Source organism: Buteo buteo, chromosome 15 (genome assembly GCF_964188355.1).
Source record: "Buteo buteo chromosome 15, bButBut1.hap1.1, whole genome shotgun sequence".
Taxonomy (NCBI): domain Eukaryota; kingdom Metazoa; phylum Chordata; class Aves; order Accipitriformes; family Accipitridae; genus Buteo; species Buteo buteo.
In genome coordinates, this window is record NC_134185.1 from 15,352,925 (window position 1) to 15,380,710 (window position 27,786).

Here is a 27,786-nt window from a genome sequence, read left to right on the forward strand (position 1 = left end):
CCTGTAACCCCACCTCCCCTTGTTAGTATAAAAGCAATTAAGTGCGCAATAAAAGGGGGAAATTGGCACTCACGCTGTTTGTGTTATCTGTCTCTTTCCCTGGTCCGGGCCGACCAGTGATCTAAGCGTGGCACCTTGATATGTAGCGAACGCTACAATCAACAAACCATAAAATACAGGAAATTAACTTCTCATCGCATCATCAATTTATCTACCCACCTAAATGAGTTTAAAATACCAGCTTCAAGCAGTCTGATGTTCTAGGGACACTCAGCTGCCACTTCATTTATAGTCTGTTTCCTTAGCAACGCTATAATCCATCTGGTTGCAGAAAACTAAATTCCCAAACCATATCCTCCTGTACACCGGAAATAGGCTCAAAAACATTTATATTTTAAACAGCATACAGTCATCATGATTAGTGAGCATATAAATGAATCTGGAAAGGCAATAATGTTCTTAACACACACGCACGCGCAAACTCTCCCTGCTCTAGCTTGAATAAGTGATTCACATACTGAGAACGGCACACAGCCTTTTAACTTCTAGGTGTTAAAACAGCATCTCTTTCCTGACATTGCAGTCCTAAGCAAAGCTGAAGACCTAAGTCCTGGCTCTGAGGAGATCTTGCGTATCATCTTCCACCAAGAGTTTCAGAAACGAAAACATTTTCATCTTTGTTCCACCACAGCCAGCTGAAGGAGCCTTCAGAACTGTACAAGGTCAACTTGTTCTCTTAAGACTTCTCTAAGAGAAGTAATTTGAAAGACCTGGGATGTAAATGCTATGGCAGTCAAAAAACCCCAATAAAAGTTAATCACATTACAAAGTAGAGCCACTTGTCTTAAAAATACTTACTCTTCAGGTTTTGCATCTAAAACTATAAATATCATCTGTATAAACTAATATAAAAAACCAGTCCCCAACAGCAACATTTAAACACCATTAAGAGCATAAAAATCACAAATTCAAAATATTCGGGAAAGCCAGTTCAGAGACTGGAGGGTAACAAGCAATTGCCCAACGCTGTAGCCAAGCTAAGATGAAACTGGGTAACATCAGGCCATCTACCACCAGGATGAACAGATATGACTTAAAATAACAGAATGCATCTTAACCGTACACCATTTTACATGAATTTGGCAACTGCAACCTGGCAAAAGGAAATTTAGTTCTTATCTAACAGGCAAACTAACCAGTTATGTGGAGCAGAACCACCTCCTTATTGCCTACACCTCAAAGACCCATCAACAACAAGCCAGTCTTAAATCCATAGAATCATTTTGCCATGCAGTGAACCATTTCAGTGATAAACCTGCATAGCTTTGCCTGACTCTACTGTACAGTGGTAGCATACAAGTCCATATTGCCTGATCTGCTGACAGCAACTTAAGAGAGATTTGAGCTTTCATAAATCAGGGGTCTCTTCAGGCGAGGTACCGAGCAGTGTTTCTCACTGCTGTTCATTGGCTAGCATCCCTCTAGGAAGTACTTAGTAAAGTAGCACTTACTCTGGAGACCTCAAACAAGTCCCACGTGACTGTTGACTACAACCAACGTTTCTCAGATGCTTTGATGGTGGCTGGTTCCAAGAAAGAAGCAGGCTGACTATGTCAGACAGAAGCAATGACAGTTCTTCATGTCTTCTCTCCCAGGTGAGGGAAGAAATGGGTCAAAGTCACAAATATTAGTCTAAAATCACTTATATATTCAACTATATGTATGTTACATGAGTGACCACAGCAAGCTGTCAGGAAACAGGCTTTTAATTAACTGATACATACAGTCGATTACATATATTTTGGAAAACATTTTCAAAGAATAAGTTTAATCTTTTTCATGATGTAGATGACAGCTCTTTGAAATACTTAGAACACAGTGATGTCACAGTCTCCAGACTGGATGTGTAGTGAACTGGGTAGGCCTTTTGGAAATGTCTGGCAACTTTAATAAGTGCTCGTCAATACGAAGCCCCAGCTTAAGACCTTAAGGAAGTCTGCTTCCTTATTAGCATCTGTTTTTTCCCCCCACACAAACATTTTATTCCTACTAGGGCTGAGACTGATCTCACTTAGTTTCAACACAGCTTTGAGGTAATCCCATAAGTTTAGTCAGCAGTCAGACAGAACATGCATTTCTGGAAAGCAAATTCATCTAAACCATTTCAGATACCTATTCTAATTACCTTGTTTCTTAACAGTACTGTATGTGAACTCTACACCTCTTACACATCTACATTGTTCTGCATACATCTGTACTGCCTGAACAACTGACTAGGATGTATGCTTCTATCAAGAGCTGCATAATGCTCAAGAGGTGCATTCCACAATTCTGTTTTCAGAAAACTATAGAAATTGCCCTGTCAATGACTGACACCAGCCTACCCCAGGAGTGATTCACCAGGCAACCCCTTCCTGGAGTTAGGACGCTGGGATCCTCAGCGTGCTCTGGAGTTTGCCAGGAGCCCATGAAACACCATAATGGAATCGAGATCATCCATCTTCCTCACCACTTTAGAAGTGCAAAATCTTGGAAGACCACCGAAGTGACTGGTCAGTCCCTGAGCCAATGCCTAATTCATATTAATTTATATTGGCATCAAGAAATGAAGAATCTGATTAATTATTCAAATAGCTGCATATGCAGGAACAGAGATAGACTTTGAAAACAGTGGGGAAACCAAAGAGAATATACAGGGGCTATTACATTTTCAGTCTTGCTGATAATAGCTCGAAGTGTATCACCATATTGCCAGTGTACCGTGGAGACGCTTTTTCAAGTCTATCATTTGCGGTGGCCTTGAAAACACACATTTAATCCAGTTCATTTGGTTCTAGCAGTTTAACAGCAGAAGTGCTATTACCTGAGATTTCACGCTTTGATTTGATATTTCCAGAAAAGATAAATGCAGTCAGAACTTGCCTTCTTATCAAAATGAAGGGAACAGGGAGGAAAAAGACTCTTAACTTCAGTCAACAAATGCACTCAGCCTTGTCGCTATCCTCATAATAAATGCAATGGAAATTTCTTATGGCAGATGCAGATGTCCCAATATACCAGTAAGGCATAGTACAACCTCTCCCTGTTATAAATACTCTGAACATGCCTTTATGAGTCAGTATTAAATATTGCCAAATTTCTTTCAAATGTCACCTCCTTATCATAAATGACACACTTGGAGCCTGAGCAGACATGCTGAATGAATTCAGTAGTGTGAAGGACAGAATTAACTTCTCAGGTCTACCAACTCACGAACTCTTCAAATCAGAAATAAGGCAAGAGGTGGGAGGCCCCACTGCTACTCAGTTGATTTTCCTCCAAAAATAAACAGGCAGTTCCTCTCCAGACAACACACAAATTTTTCCAGAGTACTCAATACAAGCATACAAAGGTCTGGGGTACCAGTATGCATGTATGCATTTTTGAGAGAATGGAAGCGCAAACATAACACACATATTCCTTCAACGTTTCACAGCACGTCTTTGGCTAGATGTGGGAAGTTTGGGTTTTGGTTTGGAGATTTTTTACTTTGTTTCTTAAAATCATTTCAGTAGTAAGATAAAGCACAGGAAATTGGGATACAAATACAATTTGAAATCACTATCTGCACTTTGGAGTGTATACGTGCAACAGTGTATACACATACAGTTAGTGATACAGGAGTCAAAATATCATGAATACATTATGTGCGTGTATTTCTAAACGCATCCACAAATATCATGTAAGACTCCAGAAAAATGTCTAAAGAAAATTCAGAAGTGACAACTGACAGAAGAGCCTAAATCAAAATGATCAAGTAATAAAAGGCTTGTTGGAGTATTATCTACTGAAGATAAGAACTTAATCAACATACAAAATCATGTGTTTTCAAATTACTTTTCAAGTCTTTGACAAAAAAAAGTCATCTCTATTTTTCACAAGATATCATACTCTCTTTCCTATCATTACACACAATGAACCCTGTACAATCCTTTGAAAGGGATAATTTCATGAATTACACTACTGATGCAGAAAACTTGTAGCAACAGCCACTTCTAAGTAGTATCAGGTTTTGAAGTTTTAAGACAGCTTTAGAACAGCAGGATTATTATTTCACAATTTGCATTAAAAATACACTTTTTTTTTCTCCCACTTCGTTGCAAAGTTTTCACCTTGTGCCCAAAGCAACCCAAACTGAACACCTCTTGTTTGTGAACTTTTTTCTACCATTTTTTTTCCCCTTCTCCTGTTTTCAAAATGAGAAGATAGCTTACACAAGATAGTGAGGTAATGAAGATAATTTAATGTTCCTGAAGAACAGAGATATTATAGGGACAAACGCCACCACAGAAGAAACACATGTTAAAGTTAATTAAGCATTCAGAATGGGTTGTAAATAAGGCACGTGACCATATATTGAATAATGACAAGAAAATAAAAGGGCTGCAAAGATGCTCACTGAGGATTAATCTTGCTTAAATGTAGCTGCCCTAAAAGCTGGATAGCAAGGCTAAAAGAGCCATTGAAACAGTAAGACACTGAGCAAGTAATTCAGCCATAGGTGGGATAAACCACTCTCTGGACAAGCTTGTTTTTCTCCACTGACTGTGCCTGGAAGGCTAGTTGAGACTTCCTCAGTGTCACCATAGTGCTCTGCAGATTATTTCTAACAGATCCCTGAAAGGTAGCCTATTGTCAGTGGGTTTAAATTTGCTATGCAGGGGTCCATACACCTAATGAGGTTGAAAGAAATCAAGGGACAAGATAGCTAGCTTTCAGAAGCTCAAATTGAAGACACAGATTTACGTCCTAAACCACCAGCATCCATTCACTGCACATAATGAGGCAGGCACCTGCTGGAAAATACAACGCATGATCATGTTTGAAATGTCTCCTTTCTTTCTCCCAAATCTCATCTGTTTCAAAAAGCAAGGCTAGCAAAAAATTTTCATTTTGCCCACATAAGAAAAAAAAGTAATTCAACTGATTTGATCAGCATGCTATTGAACAAGGTCTGCAAGACTGACTGGAAAAGGACTGGTTTTTATGTGTTTGGCAAAAGTAATATATATTCCTGACAGAGAGCATGTTACTAAGCACCTGAAAAAAATCTGTTGTTTTTAATGAGCACAAGAACCAGATTCTTCTTGGAGGTTCACAGCAAAGGATGAGGGACTATACACACATGCTACACTATGGGTAACTTCAATTAGGCCTTAGGAAAAAAAGATTTATAGTGAGAGTGGTCAAACAATGGAACAGGTTACTCACAGAGATTGCAGAATCTCCATCCTTAGCAACATTCAAAACTCAAGCGAACATGATCCTGAGCAATCTCATCTAACTTTCAATCTGGCTCAGCGCTGAGCAGAGTGGCGGCCCACATGACCTCCTGAGGTCTCTTCCAATCTCAATTATTCTATAGTTCTATGCTCCACCCTCAGCCCACTTAGGCTGTAACAGGGATTATTCCTTCACCACAGCCTGTTAAATCTGAGCACTGGATCTGAAAGCCTCTTTCCTGTTTGCTTTCTTGACCTGATCTTCTTGGCCAGGTGACCTGACCCATGCAACTAGAGGGCTGCAAACTAGATTAGGATAAAATATTCTAACTGGCCAACTAAAGTGACTAGCAACTAGAAATTATATACTAAATCAACCAAGAGAAGGATCTGGCAGAATAACACAGGCAACAGCTGGGCAACACAATGGCCCAGAAGAAACAGGTCAGTAAGAGTAAAATACTGCAGCAAAAACAACATTAAAGTCACCAGACAGCATTGTCCTGTGGACAACAGAATGGAAAGTAAGCCTCAAAGTTTCACCATTGTCCTTAAGTCAGCTATATTATATAAAAATTATGACATAATGTGGGTCATTTCATAATCCATGTATAAACCATTCTATTTCCCTTCATTGTCAATCCACATATGGATCATGACCTACTGCTACAGCTCGGACAGTTACAGCCTGAACTGGCATTTAGAGGTTCTAACTCTGCTAAGGACGTAAGAAGTGATCAAAGATACCACAGAAAAAGAAATAGTCCTTTTGCTCCCATTTGCTTCAGGGATAAAAAAAAAAAGTACTGGTAGAATTACACAGCCAAAAACTATTGTTAAAAAATGAATGCTATTAGGGTTTGAAAGTCAAGCTCTGAAGACTTGAGAAGTAGCAGTTATAGAACTGTAATTTAATTCTATGACAGGCTTTAACTACATGACTAAATACTACTTATCCACACAGAATCCAGTTTCCTTTAGAAGGCCCTGTGCTCACCAAGATGAACAACTGTTCAAAACCTTGCTTTCTCCACAATTATTGTGTGTTACCATGTCATATTTAATCAACACAATTCAAACCTTGCCTTAGTAACTCCAAGGAGAAAATCAAGGAAGAGATGCAAAAATCATAACCATCCACTAATTTTGGTTGCCCAATTTGAGGAGCTAAGTGCTCTGAAAAAAAACACCAGATCCTAGATAGTATAAAGCACAGCTCCCAAAGGCTCCATCATCACCACTTCAAAGCTTTAAATTTCTAAACACTTCTGTGCTTATGTGGTCTTAACAATATTTTTTTTTAAACACAGCTTGTGTATAATATACATCTAGATTGAGGTAAATTAGGTTACAGTTATGCAAGAGATTTCTCTAAGTACCATTCGAACCAGTGGGAGTCCTCAGACACTTCAACATGTGCCTAAGCATAAATACTGAATCAGTGCTTTTACACAGAGGCAGAAGAAAAGGATAGCCCACCTTTCTCCCAAAGTACACGTTGAAATGTCTCAATGTTAAGATTTGTATTTTATGAAATTTCATTCAAATGAAATTGACTGGAATTTCACTGAGACAAGCTGCTTGTTTGGGAAAGTACTTTAAAGCATTTACCAAGTCCTGTCACATATGTAAGGTTAGGTAAGTATCTAAGCGTTAGCCTCAACTGGAAATGAGGTGACTAAACAATTTTCCTATTTAAGTTCAAACTGCGCTACTAGCTAAGTTAGCAAAATAACAGCTACCAGCAAATATAGAGAAAAAATACACCATTCTATTAAAGTATTTTATATGTCTATGAGAGGGAGTATGACCTGACAGATCAGTTTTCAGTCTGAGATTCTACTTCTGGATCCTACAACTAGGATTCCTTAGATATTCCTTTGACACTTCCTCTTGCCTCACTTTCCTCATTTGTAACAATTAAGCCTGACATCCGTTAGAATTGCTTTGAAATTTATTTATGAGACTATTATGTGAGATTAACTACACGTATCGATACTCAAAAAGCAAGCACAGCATAAAATATAATGCACACTCACCATTACATTATTGAACCAAACAGTGACATACTGCAAAAACATGAACCAAAACATACACTTACAGAAATGTTATGAAGCATACAGACTTTGTTCACAATTTCAGCGGCAAAAAAGACAGCAAGCATGATGATAGTCCACAATGATTTATTTTAAACATCTATTCTAATAATTTGAACAGGCTAGTAATCTCTCCAGGCATCTAGAAGTAAATAATCTTCAGAGTGTTAAAAGAAAACCAAAAACAACAACAACAAAAAAACTTGCTCTGCCCAACTTGTTACTTGTAGCAAAATAATTAGGAAAGTAGCAAAACAGCATGACAATGCAGGCCATGGACTGTTCACATCAAGCCCTCAGGACTGCTTACAGACATGCATTGCTCTGGGAGTACATTCCCGGACAAGCAGATCAAGTCATGTAAGCCTTTCCCTGATCCTATTTACCCCTCCCTTATGGGCAAGTGGGAGAGCCACCAAGCCTTCACCTACTCCCTCTTCACCCACCTGTACAAGTGGAGAAGAAAGCAGCTCTGGCAGTTCTAAGCAGCTGACTATGAAAAGTAGCATTTTATAGTGCCAGAGTTCCTCAATGCAGGGAAATTAGATCACTGTGATTGAGCACAGAGTTAAGAGAGGATACTTACAGCGTTACTGACAGACTGTCCACAATAGTAAATCAAGCAATGCCAGGAACCATTCCCGGGCAATGGAACTTACTCAGTCACGCAGACCGCTGAACTGCTACAGACCTGCACAGCATCCTTCTAACCCAGGCCAGCTACAGCTCTCCCAAGCAATTCTAGGGCATGATTTCAGATTTAACACAAGCCAGCATCCAGTCCCAACCAGTAACTTGCATTCAGCTATCCCATTCTGAAAGGCAGGAGAGTTTAGCAGCATTGACAAGGGCTAATCTGTGCCAGTTGGCTTCAGGACCAGAAAACAGTCTTGGGTACATTTAATTAACCGGTAAACAAGTAGTCATAGTCTCTCCAGGCTTTGTCTGCTGTTATTCTTAGAGGAAGATTTTAAAAGGGGCACATGCAGAGAAGCATACAAGCATAGCCTGATCAGCACCATCTGACAAAAGTCATCTACACGTCGTAGTATACAAGAAGAAAATCAGAAATTAGTACAGCCCATCTTGGCTTCTTCCCGTTTCCTCTGAGAAGGCAGACCTTGCATATGTTCTACTAATATCCACAGTCTCATTTATCTTCTCAGCTAAAAAAAAAAAAAAAAAAAAGTTCTACACATTTAAAATACACTCTTATAGTAAGGCTACTCTCTAATAAATGAGTCATGCAGAACAGCATAAGAAGCTGGGTTTCTGAGGGCTGATCATTTGGCAGTAAATATTTCAAATGAAAGTTATTTAGAAATTGTTATTCTTCTAATTACTAGTCATTACCAAATCTGCTTCTGTAGACTAAAATATAATTACTAGTGAATCTATTATGCTATCCTGGAAACATAGCTACAGCAATGTTGGCAAATATGTTCTCACAATAGAAAACTGCAAAAACAACAGTTAAAATACATTTGACAACTGACAAGACATGGCTATTCTGTGTTACCGGCACTCTTTGAAATCTCTTTACAATTTCAGATACCTAGAAATGGTCTATTTAAAACTACTCCTTTCAGAATCCTATGCCTCTGCTGCCTTTGCTCTAATGTTAGAATGTGTAAGACGTCCCCCAGAAAATGCATTGTGCAAAACTCATTTGCCACTGCTTAAGCATTCATGTTTTCAGTAAGAATAAACAATTTTAACAACCCTCTTGGGCGTGGATCTAACTTGCCAGCTATACCTAGCTCGGACCATTCAAAATACGTACGTTACCTGGGTCTTTATGCAAATCCACCGTTTTCCTGGAAGTGTTTTTGCTGATTTACAAGGAAAACTTTATGATACGCTTTCTTACATACATATTAGGCTGCACTGTACCGTCTGACTTTTGAAAATCAAGTATGAATAAAACCTTGTGGAAGACCCAAATAAAAATTACATGCTCGTTTAAGCAGATGAAAAACAACTGGTATTTTTAGAGTGAGACACCTCTTTTTTTCCCCAGGAGCGACTCCCCACACATCAGGAGCAACGCGCCCACGGTACCTGACACCGGCAGGTTCTCCCCGATCAGGAGTTTCGCGCCGTCAAGAGTCTGAAGAGCAGGTGACAGAAAGGAGCCAGCCCCACCCTGTCCCTCACCAAGCGTCCCGCCTCGGGGGGGAAGGGGGCCTCCGTCCACCCCTCCCTCACCGGCCCTCAGCTGCAGAGCTTCCAAGAGCCAGGCCAGCTCACGGGGACGAAGCCCCAGCCGGAAGCGCGGCCCCCACACGCCGCCTCCGCACCCGGCCCCCGCCGCCGGAGAAGGAGGAGAAGGAAACCCCCCGCAGGCTCCCTCCCCGACGGGCGGCCGTGCCTGCCCGCACGGCCCCGGGACGCGGCCGAGGGCGCCCGCCCGGGACTGGCGGCACTCCCGCCCCCGGGCCCCGCCGCCGCCGCCTCCCCTCAGCCGCCGCCGAGCCCGCGCGCCGCTGACCGTTGCCCGCCAACGGCTCCCGCCGCGCCGCCGGGAGAGGGGGCGCCCGGCCGCCCTGGGCCCGCGCAGCCTCCTCGGGGCGCCGACCCCCGAACCGGCCTAGCCCACGGGCACGGCCGCGGGACGCGGCGGGACCCCTGCGGGTCGTCGTGTCCCCCCCCCCGGGGCTGGAACGCCTCACCCCCGCCCCCGGGACCCCGGCTGGGGGAACCGGCATAAGCGTGCGGGGCTCCCGGCGGTGGCCGCTGCAACTCTACCCCCTGCTGCCGCCCAGACCGCCGCCCCCCCCTCGGAGCAGGGGCAGCTGCAGCCCAGCCCCGCGGAACCACCGCCGGCCGCGGCGCAACGCCTCGCCTCGGCTCGCCTCACCTCACGGCGTGGCCGGTGCCCTGCGGAGCCCAGCGCGGCACAAGCCCGGCCCGAGCGCATCCCTCCGGGAAGTTTCCTGGCATCGCAGCGGACGGGGAAAACAAAAGCTTCAAAGCCGGGAGCGGGAGAAGGAGGAGGAGGAGGAAGGGCAGCGCAAGCAGGAAAGTGAGGGGCATTACTCGCCCGCCACGCCGCTGCCCCCGGCCGCCCCCCTCCCCCGGAGGGCAGCCCGCTCAGCGCCGCCTCCCCATTTGCTCCGGCGGCGGCTCTGCTGCACAGGCAGCACCGCCGGACGGAGAAGCAGGCAGGCGAGCCAGCGCCTCCCTTCCTCCCGCCCTCCTCCTCCTCCTCCCCGCCGCCGCCCGTCCCGCTCGCCGCAGCGCCCCCGAGCCCCGCCCGCGCCGCGGCTCCGCCTCCCGGGGCCGCGCACGCTCCGGCCGGCGGCGGCGGGAGCTCCCGGGCGGCGCGGCCGGCCCCGACCCGCCGCCCCCGCTCCGAGCGCGGCCCGCCGCACCTGCGGGCGGAGGGGCGGCTCGGGCCGGGCTCAGCTGCTCCGCGGGGCCTCCGTGCGTGCGGTTCTGGCCGCTCAAGCGTGGAGCAGGCTGTCGGGGTGAAGTCGGAGGCGGCTCTTGTAAAAAATCCAGGTGACGGAGGTGCCGAAGGCAGGATTAACGAACGCGGAGGGGCTGCGAGCCCCCTGCCAGGCAGGGGCACGAACGCCACACGCGCTTGGTGGTGTTGCAGTCCTCGCGTACCCGGAGAGTTGGTGTCTCGGTGTACACAGAGTTGTGCCGGCTGCTTTTTAAGGACTAAGACGAGCCCTTATGTCTCCTCGTTGCCCACGTAGCCAACTCGGTAAGAAGGAAGGTTTGCCAAACGGGTTGTAGTTGCCACGCTGAGGTCACACGGCGCGTGGTGTTGGCGGCCGTATCACCTCCAAACTGAGGTATCGTGGACACCGCTGAGAAGCGCAAGGCGATAGCTAGTAACTTCAGGCCAAAGTCTACATGGGTCAGGGTAGCTCAATGTGGCCTTAGCTAGTAGTTTTATTTTCGTAATTATAATATGTTATTACGTGGTAAGACTCACCCTATCATATTAATCAGGTTTACAAGGATGTAAATTGATATAAAAACTCTATATTATATTACAGAACTTGATGTCTGAACCAGGAAGAGTCTTTCACAATCCCTTTTTCTATTCAAACTGCATTTACCTGATTGCCGGCTAACAGGTCTCTACGTCAGATCACAACTGCTCGCAGTGAACTCAGAACATGAGAGAAGAGAAAAAGGAAGCTTCTCATTCTCCCAAATGGATTTCTTAAGCATGAAGCTAATGCGATGGCAGCAGAACGTCATCGGCTACATCCGCTGGTACTCTATTTGACTTTTGAGAAGTACAACTCTCAATTGAGTTCAGCTGTCCGGCACCCACAAGGCTATGGTTGAGAACCACTAGGTAAATCCAGAGAGGAAGCAATTCGTTCTGGCTGCTTTAAAAATTCTTGACCAAGTAAAAATTATTTCTTTTTTCTTATATCTTCTTTAACAAGTGGCTGTGAGCACTTTTTTTGTTGTAATTTCCCGTTAGAGGAAAATCGCTGTTAAGTTCTACTGCTCATTTTGAGTGTAGAAAGAAAAAAACCTGTGGGCTCTGTTTGTTTCCTGGGATGCACTCTGAACTCCTCCCGTCTGAAATAAGCATACCTAACCAGTGAGAAACTGCCTCACGGGGGTTTCTGATTTGTTTTGCTGTGGTTGGCTAAAGTCTTTAAAGGCTTTTTCTAGCACAGGGGAGACATGATATATTGATTCAATTTGAAAATCCTCAGATGTTGTCACTGCACTCCATCTTGTGGAAGAGGCAACAACACATTTTAAAATGATCCTATAGTGGTCTTTTTGAGTAATTTAACCTAACAATGTCTGGTTCTTACTGCCAAAGCAAGGAACTACAAGTAGCAGTGGATACAAGAAGTTGTTTAATTCTCGATCTACCTAATTGTACCCAATGGATTTGTGTAAATGTCCCTCTCTTTTTGGTATGAGCTTCACATCTCCTTCTTTGTTTTGGAAAGGAGCTTTAGTAAAGCATTCGAGGAGTGTAATTTGAAAAGAGAAACTAAAGCAGAAAGGAACCTGCTATCTTGGTGAGCTTGCCAAAGAACACCCCAGATTTGGGAGAGTCTTTATAAGGCTCCAGGTGGAGCAGGGATGGTGATCTGTGGGGATATGTCATTGGGGTAAAGACTCTGGTACACAGGATTGCTCTGTAGGGAACTGACTGGTTTGGGATTTGGGTTGGGTTTTTTTGTTACTCCTGTAATAACTACAATAATCTAGCTGTATCTGGGACACTGTATTGAGGATCACTATCTGTCTTACCAAAAAAACCTGAACAATGAGGTTCTCTCTGCCCTTCTGAAACTGCCTTTTGTGGCTTGTAACCTTTTTCCCCTTGATGTTCAGTGCTGCTTTGGGAAATCAGAATAGGTACTGAGGTAACAACTATGAACCATAGCAAAGGCATATCCATACATATTTGTGTCTGGCTGGGTGCAGAGAAAATTGAGAAACTTATCTGGATTCACAGCTATAGAAAGGTTAACCTTATAATAGTTGCCCTAGGACAAGCTTGAAGAGAAAGCCATTTAACTTTAATGAATAACTTAAAATACAAAGGGCTAGTTATTCCAGCTGTTCGTTGGACAGAAGAAAAAAGGTTTTCTTGAGAAAAGACTGCAGAAAAGCTTAGTCATTCAGACCCAAAAAAAGCAGGGAAAAACAGGTCTTGCGCAGGAAGAAGTTAGGAGAAAATACTATTGTACAAATGAGGATCCTCTGAATTACCTCACTCCAAAAGCGGGTTCCACAAGGAGGCTAAATTTAATGAGCAGATGTGAACTGTGCCTTTCCCCCCCCCCCCCCCCCGAACTCCCCCATTTCTTGCAGTAGCAGTAATGTATGTGCCTCTCCCCATGATGCAGCGTGGAACAGCAATGCTGAATGAAACACTGCCATTTTTGTTTCGTTTACCAGGGAGGGACTTGGACAACACAGTGGTCAACTTGCTGATTGCCGGTACGCTTTACTGCTCCAAACTGTGCTAAGTCCGGTAAGGTAGAACTGATCTGTTTTAAGTAATGCCTCAGTGCAAACAAGGCCTTGAAGGTGAGTGTCTCTTTATGTCTACTGTTTTAACAGTGGAGACGGGTCTCATTAATTCCGATATAATACCAACGGCAGGGAATCTTCATTGACTATAGTATTTGTTAGCCTTTTCCAGACTCCTTGGTCATTTTGCTAGAGCAATGACTCATCACTTCATCACTGTGCTGATTACATTAAATTGTTATTACTATTATTTCAATATAAGTAACATAATGCTTATGCTAATTTGCTTTGTGTGCAACTGTCAGAATTCTTGAAACAGGCGTCAATTGAAAGTATCCTACATGAGCATTTCAGCATTATTTAGACTTTTCCTGATTATTCTATTCATATTTATGATATTTAACTCTGTTCAGTGATGATTTTCAATATAGTATGTGAAAACTCAGAGCAAATGGTCAGACATTTTTGTGAAACCATTGGTATTGTTTGAAGGGAAATCAGGATATAATGTGACTGCTCTTCAGTTTTTACTAAAATTTAGCCTTTTTTCTTCAGATCTAATCTAAAATTCAGATATTTTTTTCTTACAGAACAGGCCAAAGAGTAATGTTGGGGTGGGAGTATCAGGAAAGACTTCCCCAAAAGGAAAAGTCTGCTTTTTTGAAACATTGAACACGGATGATAAAATGATGCTGTTAGATTTTTTTATTTCTTTTTTTAACAGTAGCAGAACAAAAATAAAATGTTGAGAGATCTTATGTTTGCACTTATTTTATTAAGCAGTTAGTTGTATACAACTCCAAAAGAGTCTTCAGCTTCAAGGCTGCCTCTGAACTTTGTGCCCTGAAGAAAAGGAAGGCTTCAAAATGTGGTTTCTGGTATATCCAACATTAAAAAAAACCCAACCTTATCATCCTTCTTGCCTGCTTTTTCTTTGTAATAGAATGAATTTGAAAACATGAAAAAACACAGCATAGCATAATAATGAAGGGACAGTACCAAGGTCTGACCTTGGTGGGGTTATTCCTGTGCTTGAAGTTACACAAGTACTTTGTTCTGCCCATATGTGGAATGCAAGCAAGCTCACCACAGTAACTGGCGTGAGTGAAGAAAGACTGGGTGAGTAAGGATTATACTGAAAAAACAGACTGCTATTTTGAAATGGAAATTTATGACATTTATCTGAGAATTGATGCAGAAGGCTTGTGAACTGGAGCTGAGTTTGAAATGTAGGATGAAAATTATTTCACACCTTTCTTTAGGAAAAATGAGGTCCTCTAGAGCTGCTTTGGCAGTGGGGCAAGTATCAACTAGGCATTTCCTCACAGCTTCAGTACTGTGTTTTCTATCCTGTTTTTATTCTGACAGGAAAAGAGAGAGAGAGAGAAAGAAAGCATTTGAGCAAAATTTCTGTCATTGCCAAACAAATATTAGATCATTTATTATGCAATTTCAGGTATCACCATGCATTCAGTGTCTCTTGTCTTCTCTTTTGTCCATCTGACTGCTATTGAAGTCATTCCTCTTTTATTTCTCATTACAAAAATGAAAAGATGGTCAACAAACTTCATAAATTCACCTTCCTCTCAAAGACTATTTGCTGCTTCAGTTGCTACTGTTTGCCTTTGAAGCAAGATAAACCAAAGCTCTATTGCATCTGTGTGCCAGCCACATCGCCATGGAAAAATGTTTCAAGAAAATTCAGCACTCAACTTCCAATCTATAATACCCTGAAATGTCTGGGCTGTAACTGAAATCCTTCAGCAATTACAATCATTTCAGAAGCTTGTGGAAATGGAGGACACGGCACGGAATAGTCTCCAAAGTGATATTTTGCCCCTGAAACTCAGCTCTGAGAACTATGTGTCTTCATCCCATGTCCCAGTTTTAAGAAAGGACTGACACAACACTTCTCTTCATTTAGACTCTCCCATAAGAGAACCTCCCCTTGTAGTCAGTATGCTGGACACTTTCTGGTGTCTTGGCAGGGAGGCTATGTCCAGTATTACTGAAGTTGATATACTCTTTTTAACGTGACCTTTGTTTCATTCTGTTCTTTAAACTGGGAACCAGGGCCAAAAAATCTTGATTCATGGACTTCCTAGAGAGAAACTATAAACTTCTTTCCCTACTCTCTGCCCTTCCCTCCCCCCAGTTTAGTGTTTCCTGTGCTTCCATGCAGAGGGTGTAATAAAAGAAGTGTAGTCTTTCCCCCGTCCAGATGCCAGCTGTCTCTGGTGTTATAAATTTGCTATTCTGTCACATTCAGACTAGATTTATATTTACTCCAGTTACTAGATCCAATTTTCAGTAGAACCTTTCTGGTATGTATTGATATCTTTGGTTTTAAAACAATTATTTTTACTGATAACATAGGAATTTAAATAACAGGCTTTATTTTCAGCAAACAGTTTGGGGTCCTTACATTATAGTCTAGTGAATCTAGCTGGGATGACTTTCCAATGTCTTAATGCAGGAAACTATCTACACTGCAGTGTTTGAACATGTCCAATGTTTTGTGCAACCACACTCTCTAGAAAAAGCATAACAGAACAGGACTTCTGCCACAAGGCACCCTTCTTTTCTGCTGTTACAAATTCAGTATTGCAAAATCTAATTCTGTGCATCATGTTCAAACTGTTGCCATTCATTCACCAGAAAATTTTAGTTTTAATAGATGCTATAAATCAAGATGGACAACATTGATATTATTTATTAAAAAAAAATCTGATTTCTTTTTATTCAGAACCAAAGGCAATGCCCCATGAACCTAATGTTATGAAGTGACCTCTGTAACAAAACCAATGACAAATGCTTCATAGATCCTCCAGTTAACTAAAAATAATGGTGAAAAACTCACTTATTGAAAGAGAGCATTAGAGTAACTAAGGCAAACAATTTACCACTGTGAAATATCTGGTTTGGAATTCCCTTCTCTGAATTAGTAAGTAACTTCAGCAAAGAATGAACATGAAATAGTGAGTTTAAAACAAAATTTCGTATTCAATGGATTTAATAAGAATATACAAATTTTACTGTGGTGTTGGACATAATTTTCAGTTCTCTCTTTAAAAAAAGATAATACCTTATTTTAATTACACCTGGGATTATCTAATTTTCCAAATTCTTTTTAAGTTCCCTTTGTCCTAAATATGCCTTACCATTTTTAGAACAGCAGTAGTAATTTAACAGTGACTTTCACCTGTGGAGGCTTTTACAACTCATACTGCTCAGAGAGAAAGATGTCGAAGAACACACATGAACACAGGAAATGCCCTATGGGGTCAGACTGGGGATCCTTTTTTTCTCTTGTAGCGGCAAGAGACCCTGGTGCACATCAGGTACTTTGAGTGTACATCAGATGAGGCAGGCTGCAGCCTCTCCTCCAGAAATTCTCATTGAAGCCCTAGCTGAACTTTTTCCTCTCAACTTTTTATTTATACACTCCCTAACCAAGGCCCTTCCAAGTTGCAGGACCTCCTCATCAACCTCTTCCAGGCCCTGTCCCTGTCGGTTATTCATGTCACCAGAAGAAGGAAGCTTGGTGGGGGGATCCTGGTGACTGTGGGACTGGTGTCCATTCACTCCATCATCCTCCCACGTCTCCAGGCAGAGCATCGCTGGGCAGCATCCACCTGCTCCTCGGTTAACCTTCAAGAAGTGGCGGGTTGATGTCAGGGTTTCTCTGCTTACATGCCCTCCTCCAGTTCCCTCTCTCTGTATTTTCAATCCTGTAACTCTTCCCTTTCTTTCATTTGTTGTTCACTGTACTTCATTTTTTCTCCTTGTTTTTGTTACCTTCAGCCTCCTCCCTCCCTGGGGAGGCTTCAAGGTTTTGCTAATACATACCTAAACAAAAAAGCAAATAGAAACAGCAGCAGTAGGAGAAACTATTTATAGAGTGTACGCAAGCTTTGCCACCTTCTTCAGGACTTTTTCCTTGTACTCCCCTGACTTCCATGGCTGTTAGGAAGGTAGATCCTTGCCTAGTCCTTTTACTATCCATTTTTGGACCTGTTGTACATGAACTTGTCCAGTTCCTCTTTGAACCTGCTGTTGGGATCTGCTTCCACAACCCCTTTTGGCAGCAAGTGCAGAAATTCACTAGCCACTCTGTAAAGTAATGTGTTCTTTTAATCTGTTTTTAAACTAATTTTGCCAAATGAGCCAAACTCTGCAATTTGATGAAAAATGGTTCCATATTTATCTTTTCAGCCACCTTCATGATTTCATAAACCTTGAACAAATCTCACCACAGCACTCTCCCAGTTGAAAAGTCTCAAATCTCATAAGGCAGCCACTCCCCTTAATCCCTTTAATAATTTCAGTTGTCTTCTCTGTATCTTCCCTAACTCTACCATGTCCTTTTCCAGATACCAAGACCAGAACTGTATAAAGCATTCAAAATGTGGATACAATAGTTACACTAGAGTTGAGACAAAATGATGCACTCTCACTACCATTTCAGATGATGCCAAACACCTTTTTTGCCTTTTGTTTGAATGCTACTACAAATTCACCCAGTGATTTCAGAGAACTTCAGTCTGAAAAACTCTTAACATTTCTTTTGTGAGCTGTATCTGGTCATTGGATCTAGCAATGCTATGTGACAATCTGCGTGCTTCAGAGAAAGCCAATTCATTTAGCCAATTAAATAGTGGTGTTAATTTTTAGAAGTGATGTTAACCTATACGGGTTCAGAATTTCATTCTGAATCCCGTGAATGATTACTTTACAATCTCTTGTATAATGTATGAATATGTCTATCGGTCACAGTGTTCTAGGCCTTCCAAAGGAGCAGCTCTACTTTGAGCAAAGTGGAATTCTTATTTAAATAAAAGTTCAAACATATCTTTGGTATGTGGCAGACAAGGTGAAAATGCTGTAGATGTAGATTCTAGATAGGAAGACAGCAGAAAGAACAAAATAGAGTTATCTTTGGAGCAGTACCTGAGTCCTGCGATAGACAAGTCGGCTGCTTGCTTTGTGGCTGGTGATCTCCATGCTGAGTAGATAAGGAGGAGGGGAATGGGTACTCCTTAAACATTCCTGCAATCTTCATAGGTTTTTATTTATTTTCTTAACTTCATCTCTAATTTTTAGATGCACAAATGCCAAGAGTGAGCAGTTAGGGGGTTGTTATCAGAGACTTCATGCCACTGAGTTTTTTGTGTGTGTATGTGTGCATATACCCTGTACATGATGCACCCTCTGACTTGAAGGACTTGCAGTAGAGTTCAAACAAACAGATACAGGCTGAAGAAATAAATTTTTGCTTACCCATTTTACTTAGACAAAGAGAGAAGTAATGACTTTCTAGCGATCAGATGGTTTGCATATTACATTTTGCTTGGCACATTAGTTCTTGTCTATTCAGTATCCACATGAAGCAATAATGTAGGGCACCTGTAAAGGCAATTGCACAAACAGGCAGCATGTTTTATAATGCTTTTTGCTGTTTTAGTTTTGCATTTTAAAAATCCAGACATTTTAAGTCAGTTTTCTAGCAAATAAAAGAAGATGCTACCTGTTGGTTTTTTAGGAGGGAGGGTTGTAAAATATCCAAAGAATAAGTAAAATACCCATTTAAAAATGAATAATTTGACACTATTCTATTCTTATGAATGATGATTACTGGGGAGAAAAAGATTGTTAATGTGAAAGCTCTATGTCCTTTTAAAGCAACTCTGTTATTAAAAGTAAACATGTTTGAAGAATCAACCTTTCACTAATGATCAGCATACTCCTTTCCCTTTTTGTCTTCAAATAGACCAGCTGATGCCAGCTCTGATTTTTTTTTTCCAATTTTTTTTTTAAATGGAGGGAGGAGGTGATTACAGCAAAGATGTCTTTTAACCCACAAACTTGGAAAAATAAAACCATCCTTTTTTCAATTTCAGATCATGTTTACTGAAGCATATTTCTTCTGATTGCTCTATATAAAGTCCTTTCTAATATTATGATTGATGCCTATAAATACACAGGCAGTGAGATGGCAATCACCAAGGAGGGAGAAGAGCTATGAATAAATTTAGGCTTGAAATTTAGAACATTTCTAATCATCAGAAGAATCAGATTCTGGAACAGATTTTCAGCAGAAGTCATGATGGGATGAACTCTTTTCGGTACAAAGATGACATCTGTGATTTTCAGCTCTGCCAATTTAATCAGAAGGCTGTAAGACAGCCTGGAGTCTTTCTTTCTTGTGCAGAACAACCAAAAAAAACCCTGAGTTCTGCAGTATGAGAATCCTGCTGTCTATGTGGGGACATAGCTACAGCTCTATCTTAGGGATTAAAAGGAGAAAATACACATTCTGCTCTGCTAGACCTTGCCTGTGCAGGGAGTGAGCTCTTAGTGAGCTGTGGAGTTGTGTTAAATAACTTTTGTGAAAGCATCTGTGGAAGTTTTAGACATGACTGCTTTTCTGCTGGAGGGCACTATCATTAGAGCTGAGCCAGCAGAAAGGTTCGTACAAGTGTTTCTTATTTGCTGCAGCAAAAGGTCAGCCAAGATTAGCTCAAAATACATTAAGCAATAGGTTAAACTATGCCAGCTGACTTTGTGCAGAAGTAGTTTAGGAGCACCCACGGAGGCCATTCCACAAGCTGAACTCCAGAGGCAAGTGAACTCTGAAAGAAAGGACAGCAACAGCTTCTGCCATTTCTGTGGTGACTATCTGACACAGCCCAGTGGCTCTGTCTATGCAACCAGTTATTTCTGCTGCAGTCTGAATGATAGTCTCGGTACAGTGAGGGCCTTTGATTGCAACGTTTCTGGACAGGGTGAACACGCTTTGCTTCCAGATTTATGCATTCTCGGGTGTTTTCCTGTGGCACACTGAGAAATGCCTGTAGATGTTAGGAAAAACGAGTCGACGATACGGACTTGTGGGTATAACTCAAAAACTGTTACGCTTCCTTTCGTGCTGCCCTAAGGCCCATTTCTTCTTGGCCTGTTTGGGTGCCCCTGTACCACACTGCTGGTCCATGCGAGTGCTGAAATGTTGGCGAAGGGGTGTTTGACACCTTGACCAATTCACCTCTCAAGGCTGGCGAGTCAACCACAAGGCTACCACGCAGCTTTAGCATGGCACTCATGCCGGCATGTTTTAGCCCAGTGTATTCTTCTTAAGGGCGATCAGTAGATGCTTACAGGAGCAGCGTAAGAGACAGGCTGTGTACCAAATGACTGCGTCTGGTTTCCAGCAGTCAGTGACTTAAGGACTTCCTAAATCACTTGTTCTTCCTAGAAGATGTTGCATCCCGACTGCTGTGTTTAACAGCTACACAGGGACTTTCACTTCAGCGTTCTGGGTTTTTTTAAACTTCTTTTTTAATCTGCTTATACTTTTGACCACTGTAACATCTCACGGCAATGAGTTCCACAATCTAATTATACATTAAAAGAAGGACTGGCTTGCAGGACTGACAATGCACAGTAGCTACACGTTCCTCAAAGCCTGTTTGCCATTTTAGTGCCCTCATTGCAAAGTACCAGCCTACAGGGACACATACAGAAGCTAGAAATGGAAAAGACCCATTGTATCATAGTGTTAGCTCCAGCCTTAATAGAAAATGTTTCAGTCACAGCTTGACATGATAACATCAGTGTACTTAAGAGATAACAGCAGGTCTCAGAACAGTCTGCAGGGTGCGAAAACAAAATGACTTCTACAGCCTCCGGGGTGTTTTTGCTCAACAGAATGAACAGGGCAGGTTTCATGTTAGAGCTACTGTGAGCATCTCTTTTGGAATAGTTGATATTTTGAGTAGGCCTGTGATTTTCCTGACAATTGTAGTTCTAGAGGTATTTCCTATCCTTCTTCAACAGTTGCTAGACTAATACTACGTGCATTTCTTTGTATATGCATTAGAGGTGACGTCATTATATTACTAAATCACAGTTTGTAAGTATCTTCATGGGGAATACAGTTGGTTTTCAGTACCATAAACATTGGTTAAAGAAGAGGCAATAAATGGTTGAAAGCTTACCACAGTCAGTCAGCCTAGAAGTAGAGCTCAGTCTTGAACCATGAAGATAGCAAATCACTCTGGTAATTTTCTAAGGATTGTGCAGGATTGCCTCTCACTTGAAATTGTTTGGTCAATAGTGGGTTTGGTTTTTTCCCTAAAGCTTCTTTTCTATTTCAAAGAAATAGGAAATTAAGGAAACATTACATCACTTTATTTTAGATCACATTAGATCATCACAGTGGTCATGTCTAAGATTATATGAAGTATGAAAATAAAGATAAAGGAAGAACTCAGAATAACCATAAACCATTGAAAGACATAATTTGCTCTGGAATAATTCAGAAGAAATAAAGATCAGTTAGTTTAAACAAAAACTCCTTTTGTAATCTACTAAGGGCTTTTCCTAACAAACAACAGCACTGTAGATTTATACAATACTTTTATTTAGTGGTAATCCAAAGTGGTATACAGATGATATATGGGATTATTTCATGCATCTCTAAAAAGCAATCTCTTCTTGAGTAGAAAAATTGTAATTATTCTCTGTCAACAATAATCCACTGTATGCTGGATCAGCAGTGTGGTTTCTGGATATCTGGGATATAATTCCATCTATAGCAGAATATATGAGCTACTGTCTGTTTTCCTCTTTTGTGAAAATGACAAGAAACAATGTTGAAGAAAATGCCTAACTATGTGCCGGAAAACCTTCCTCCAAACCAATCCTCAATATCTGATTAAGCTATCATGGATTTTACATTAACTCACCTGTTTTTTTTCTCAGAGAGAAAGAATATATTACCTTTTTTTCTGGCAAGAAGTTTTAAATCCTTCAGTCCTTCTAGTGGAGTAAAAGCTTTATTGCCATCTTTTTTAATGAAAATTTCTAAGCCTTATGTTTGTAAAGAAAAGATTAAAAGTCTGCAGCAGACTCAATAATTGTAAATCAAATAAGCCCCATGAACCCCATATTTCTTTTAAAATTCCCCGATGCTTGAGGGCAGTAATACGATCCTTGACAACTGGGACACAAGACTTTTCTATGCTTGGGACTGATAATACTGTAATTCCTACCTCTTCATAGCTGTTTGTTGTAGATGAGAAATAACTTAGATTGTGTTACAGCCTCCCTCTGTGTTCCAAGAAAACTCCCACAAACTCATACAGATTAGGTGACTCCAAAGTGAAGATGCTATTTTTTTCAAATGTATGTCCTTTGTTCCAAAGTGCCCTCGATTAATGGGAACATTCAGTGGCATGCCGAACAAGGAAACCAAGCTTTTATAACGGGTAAAATTTTGTAAAACTCAGTAATTCATCACATCACCTGCCTGAGTTTATTTTACCTACATAGACTTGAAATGTCATACACATTTTAATTAGCACGCTATGTACTATTGCTAAGTTTTAAACCAGGTACAGGTTTATAATATCTGAGAATGTACATAGCAAGAAGAACAAATTGCCAATTTGTACTTAGCTGAACGCAAAATTGGCAAAATTTGTTGCCAGGCAGTTACATAAAAGAGCTCAGTTCTATCGATCCAGATCTCAAAGCTCACCTCAGGTTTTTTGATATGACTTCTAATCATTATAAGTGGCTCTGATTTATATACATTTTTAACTGAAGCAGGCCTTCCAAACTGCACATGCATGTAATCCACCTACCAGGCAGGACTGTGGAACAAACAGACTCAAGCAGCTCCACAATTGTTCATTGGCTTTGGGGAACAAATGGATGCCTAGTGGATCAGCATCACATCAACATGGTTTGGAAGTCTGTTCAAAGCTGCCCTTCTCCAACCCCACTGAGAATGTAAATTCTCGTAGCTCAAAATGGTATAACTGTTTTATTCAATATTCCCATTTTATACTTTTTGGATACTCAACATTGATTTTCAGTGTAATTCTGTTCCAGGTGTTTGTGCACTAGAAAAGGTTTTTGTTTCTAAGTGCATGCTCTGCTATAGTAATTATCCCTCCTGCACTGTAATTCAAGCCTAAAAGTTGATTTATTCTCCATGTGTTCTTTGCAGAATTAAATGTGTCACTGTTGTAACTGACTTACTTCTGACAAAGCTGATCTAAACAGTTGCAGAAATGTCTCATTGCCTTCGCAGTTATGAGCCCAATTAACTTGTCAACATTTTCCAACAGTTATTTACTACAGATTTACCACAGCTCTAATCAGCTACAGAGGTGGGAGAAAGAAGGACAGTTAGGGTAGGGAGTGTCTTTTCTTGTGGTTTCCTAATGACAAGTGTAACTGGAGCCTCATTTCACAAGTATTTTAGGATATGTAGGAAGTCAGAAATGGTGATGGGTCAGAAAATCACAAAGAGGTTTGTTCAGTGATGGTGATCTGACTGTGAAGCCTACTGAAATTTGCTTTTTTACTACTAATTATTTCATTCTTGGTTCTTTCAACAGACATTTAAAAATGAGATTATTCCATCTGTCTTAGCATATTTGGTATGTCATTTCACATTTGCTACCTAAAGACCAGCTTCTGCTATCTTTGTTCATCATATGCTGAGAACACCACGGCTGCATGGAAAAGGTGAAAATTCAGAAAAAATTGAGAACATTGGCTATTGTTCTGATAGCATTAATCCCTTTCATATTTTGCTTCTTTGCATGTATTCTCTATCACCCGAACTAAATTACTGTAGATTCTCCTAGGAAGGTATCACACTGAATGTTTTGTGATTTAAATATAGCTAGAGACTGCAAGGGGCCTTGCTAGAGAGTGGGTCACTGTGCATTGCGCTTTCTGGAGCTGTTGAAAGGTGCAGAGACCAGAAGCTGTTGATCTAGCCTGACACCTTCAGAATAAACATTGTGTTCAAAACGCCTTCATCCGTCTCTTACGAGAATAGAAGCACCTACTCCTTTTGCGAGAGGACTGCCCTCACACTTCGGATCTTTTTTCTTCACCTCGACCATCCCAGCGGCGAAGCGTGCCCTCCTGGCAGCGGGGCAGGATGCCAGCGGCGGCTGCTGGAGATTCCCGGCAGCCTCTTCTCTTCCAGGCCCTCGGTCCATCACGGCCCACTGGTGGCGTGACGGTACCATCTGGCGCCGAGTTGGAATTGCACAATCCATTCGCTGTCAGGGTGCATCGATAACCTGCAACGTTCAAAAGGTTCAGCCCTCTTTGACAACAGGCGTGTCTGCGAGGGTGTTTATTTTCAAACCTCTCTGGGGTGAGAAGAGATGCTTTTAGGTCTGGGAAACTATGTGTCGCGTTCAAGAACCAGATCATGATGATCTGTCCATAGATAATTCACGTTGCAATTCTGGTTTTAAGATACCTAAGGAATATATGTAATGAATATAAAACTAAAGTTGTTTCTTTTCTGAGAGGGCACTGTGGCTGAATGGAAACCATGGTAACTAGGATGGCATATGCTGGTACCTTGTTCCTGAGTGATAAAAATGCACATAGAGTAGGCTTTGTGCTTAGCAACAAAACCTAATCAACCAAGTTTTCGAATAGCCCTCCCTCCAGCCCTCTATTGCAGCTGCCACCCTTGTCCCATGCAGTATGTATGCCCAGTCTTCGTACTTTCATGTTCACTAATCCATCCTCTAGGCAAGCAATAAGCAACACAAAATACATTTGACACAAAAGAAAACAATTTATTCTTGTTGGCCATTGCTTTAGAAGAATACACAACTCAGATCTCCTTCCCTGTAGAGCTGTTATGAAGTATGACTCATCCTTGGCCAACATGTTGCACGTTCACTTTAACTAGAATATGTGCATCTAAAGATTGTTGTAAACACTTACTGTTAATAGCACATTACTCCCTGGTATACAATGGGAAGTAGAAGCAATTTTAACACATTTAATACATTAAGCTGTACATTTTAAGTCATGTTGGGGCACCACACTGACAAAAATTAATTAGGGAGATTCTCTAATTAGCATACATTGGCTGCCATACAAATCATGTTGGCATGAAAAATGGGAATAATGCAAATTTTACTCTACAGTGATGATTAAATATTTTCTAAACACTAAACAATGTTATACAAATCTTTGATACCTACCCTGTGTGGCAATCTGGATAAGGATCCAATTTATTTATAATGAGTGAAAAGAGATGAAAGTATTGCTGCTTTCTAGTTGTTGATGGTACACATTAAATAGGCTGACTTTCATAGAATCATAGAATGGTTTGGGTTGGAAAGGACCTTAAAGACCACCTAGTTCCAACCCCCTGCCATGGGCAGGGACACCTTCCACCAGACCAGGTTGCTCCAAGCCCCATCCAACCTGGCCTTGGACACTGCCAGGGATGGGGCATCCACAACCTCTCTGGGCAACCTGTTCCAGTGCCTCACCACCCTCACAGGGAAGAACTTCTTCCTTACAGCTAATCTAAATCAACCCTCTTTCAGGTTAAAGCCATTACCCCTTGTCCTATCACTACGTGCCCTGGTAAAAAGTCCCTCCCCATCTTTCCTGCAGGCCCCCTTTAGGTACTGGAAGGCTGCAGTAAGGTCTCCCCGGAGCCTTCTCTTCTCCAGGCTGAACAACCCCAACTCTCTCGGCCTTTCTGCATAGGAGAGGTGTTCCACCCCTCTGATCATCTTTGTGGCCCTCCTCTGGACTCGCTCCAACAGGTCCAACAGGTCCCTGTCTTTCTTACATTGGTGGCCCCAGAGCTGAACACAGTACTCCAGGTGGGGTCTCGCAAGAGCGGAGTAGAGGGAGAGAATCACCTCCCTCGACCTGCTGGTCACACTTTTCCATCTCACATGCAGATGGTTTCCTTAGTAGACAGGTAAAATGCCTTCATACTTACCTGGAGTCTAACTGACACACACAACAGAGCCAGTATCTGACACAGCACAAGCTGATGATCCAGAGATTTTACAGTCTCTCTCAGGAGATTGTAAAAAAGAACAATTTCCACATGTAGCTTAGCACACTTGAGGAAGCTTAGACGGCTCCCAAAATCTTGGCTATTACACTAATACTCAAATGATAATATCATGTGTGTGTGTGTGTACATGTCTTTCTCCATTGTGCAGAAATAAATCATGTTTTTCTGTAAGCAATGTATCTTTTTTTCTCTTTTTTAAATTTCACTGTCATTTACTGACTCCAGGTGTACAGTGTCAGAGATTTCATAATGTAGCATAATGCTATATCACTGTGTGTTAAAAGGAAGTCTCTAGAGTGTTAGACTAACTGACTTTATTAAGATCATCAATACTTCAAGAGTGTTCTCACATGGTCAGATCAATAGCACGTGATTAGAGCACTATCACGCCTTTTACTACTCAGAAATCTTCACAGGATGCCACTTCACACTTTCACAGAAGAGTGTATTTCAATAGTTTTCATTCCTCAGACAAAAAAAAACTGAACAACAGAATCTTAACTGAACTAGCCTTATTTCTGAGAAATGTACAGAAGCCTCAGAGCTAATCTTAAGACCTAATTGTGCATATTTTTGATCACATGCATCATTTCTGTTGGTGGGAACCTGACCATTTATGTAAATAAATATTCACATATCTAAGCTGCAGGATCAGGACTTGAGGGTCTATCTCGTTCCATTCCCTCGAGGAGGGTAACAGTGCTCCCCTGCACTGGCATAGGCTCGAGTTCACCAGTTCTTCCACAGTCCTCTTGTGACTTGTCAGAATTTTTCAGCTTTCTTGTATCACTGACTTGAACTTAAGATGAACACCTACCAGAAAGACAAACATGTATATGCCACAGAACCATCAGAGAGTCTTCCGGAGTGTTCTAAGTGATACAATGACAACAGTTTGGTGTATGCTGCTAAGGCAATGATCAAAAACATAGTGGTGTCAGTCACTGCACCCAGATTTCTTTATACGTCTGATGTAGACCTGTGGCATTAAGAAACTGTGCAATGTGTTGTGTGGTATCTTTGTGAAAATGGGGGAGACTTGAATGCAAAATGTCAACTCACTTGTGCCTATGTATCAATACCACCAAAACAAAGAATCAAAGCATCATAAGTTATAAAGCTGATCTATAACAGACTTGTTTCCAACTATTTCACTAAGTTTGGGGCCTTAGAAAATGAGTAACAACTACGGATCTTTTTAAGCGCGCAATAAATGGAAACTTCCTTTCATAAAGTGCTCTGATTGTAATGTGGATCCTGTAACCTCATTACCGGAAAACGTTACTACAGAGGAATTGCTAAGGGAAGAGGAGCAGTTGTGAACTTACATATAATTTTTCTACATTACTGTTTATTAAATAAAATAAGGCACTATTCTTTCCATTAGTAAACCACAGAGAAAAAACAGGGATAAGTTTTGTTTGGATTTTCACTCCCACCCGCAGCCCTGGCTGCTGCTTTCCAGAGACAAATGCATTGCCTGGTACCAAGTATATACAGAGAAAACATGCAGGCTGGCAGGAAGAATGATGGTGTTACTATTGCAGGAATAATCCTTAAATTGTATGTTTGTATTCTGTTG

The 27,786-nt window shown here is 41.5% G+C and overlaps 1 protein-coding gene and 1 long non-coding RNA gene across 2 annotated transcripts in view; one reads left to right on the forward strand and one right to left on the reverse strand.

Annotated features, from left to right (window-relative positions):
• Positions 1-10,542, reverse strand: part of GPR63 (G protein-coupled receptor 63) — a 31,232-nt gene extending 20,690 nt beyond the window's left edge. The window contains exon 1 of the mRNA XM_075046644.1: positions 10,218-10,542. The gene's annotated coding sequence lies outside the window, so the exon portion shown is untranslated. The remainder of the gene's footprint in view (positions 1-10,217) is intronic.
• A 107-nt stretch (positions 10,543-10,649) lies between these two features.
• Positions 10,650-14,560, forward strand: LOC142039757 (uncharacterized). Its single transcript, XR_012653052.1, has 3 exons — positions 10,650-11,072; positions 11,371-11,678; positions 13,259-14,560. It is a non-coding gene; the product is annotated as an uncharacterized LOC142039757 (long non-coding RNA).
• The last annotated feature ends 13,226 nt before the right edge of the window (positions 14,561-27,786 follow it).